Here is a 1377-nt window from a genome sequence, read left to right as displayed (position 1 = left end):
CTCTCACACTCTCTGTCTCTGTCTCACCCCTCTTACACTCTCACACTCTCTGTCTCTGTCTCACCCCTCTCACACTCTCACTCTCTCAGTCTCTGTCTCACCCCTCTTACACTCTCACTCTCTCAGTCTCTGTCTCACCCCTCTTACACTCTCTCACTCTCCGTCACTGTCTCACCCCTCTCTCACTCTCACACTCTCTGTCATTGTCTCACTCTCTCCATCACTGTCTCACCCCCTCACACTTTCACACTCCGTCACTGTCTCACCCCTCTCTCACTCTCACAATCTCTCTGTCACTGTCTCACTCTCTCAGTCCCCTTAATATGAGCAGCGCCGCGCTGGCATCTTCCCACGTGCCACTCTCTCCTCTCCCCTCTCTGCCCTCAATATGAGCAGTGCAGGCTGGTATCTCCAGTGCCAACCTGTCTGTGGTGCACACACTGTCACACACACACATACACACACTCTCACACACTCACTCACTCCCACTTAGCCCATTCACACGCACACACACACACACACGCACACACACACACATAGCCCATTCACACACACACACACACACACACACATATTTAATCACACACACTCAAACACACTCCACCTCACACACACACACACACACACACACACACACACACACACGTGTGTTTCTGCTTATTCCTCTCGCTGAGTGATCTGTTCCTGTTGTTTTAATGTTGTATTCCTTTATAGAGCAGAGATATTCTTCTGATTTAGGTTTGTTTTTCTGTGCTGCAGTTTCTGTGTGGGTTCACATGTACTGAAAATAGTACCTGAGATATAAGCCCTAACCATCTACCTACGCGCACACAGACAAGCACACACACACACACTCACACACTCACACACACACACACACACACACACACATGTGCGCGCACACACATGTGCGCGCACACACAGACACACACACACACACACACACACACACACACACATGCGCGCCCACACACACACACACACACACACACACACACACACACACACACACACACACTTGTCCCTGCTGTGTGGTGATGTTTGCTCTTCTCAAGCTCCAACGTGTGTTTTTTTTTTCTCCTCTTCAGCTCCTGGGCTTTGTGTACGCCTGCTACGTAGTGAGCGCCATCACCGAGGAGGAGGACAGCTGTGAGTAACACATACACACACACACACACACACACACACACACACACACACACTTACACACACATACAAACACACACACACAAACACACACACACACATACACATACACACACTCAAAAGCATGCATACCCACATGCACGTACATATAACCACACATGCACACACACAGACACACACACACACACACAAACACACACACACATGTATATACACACACTCAAAAGCACG

The 1377-nt window shown here is 49.4% G+C and overlaps 1 long non-coding RNA gene across 1 annotated transcript in view; it reads left to right on the top strand.

Annotated features, from left to right (window-relative positions):
- Positions 1 to 1088: 1088 nt before the first annotated feature.
- LOC308382919 overlaps positions 1089 to 1377 on the top strand; it is a 17245-nt gene continuing 16956 nt past the window's right edge. Inside the window, exon 1 of the long non-coding RNA XR_013969068.1 lies at positions 1089 to 1149. This is a non-coding gene — a long non-coding RNA (uncharacterized lncRNA). The remainder of the gene's footprint in view (positions 1150 to 1377) is intronic.

This window comes from Sprattus sprattus (assembly GCF_963457725.1).
Source record: "Sprattus sprattus genome assembly, chromosome: 2".
NCBI classification, from domain to species: domain Eukaryota; kingdom Metazoa; phylum Chordata; class Actinopteri; order Clupeiformes; family Clupeidae; genus Sprattus; species Sprattus sprattus.
This window is presented reverse-complemented; position numbering and strand designations above follow the sequence as displayed.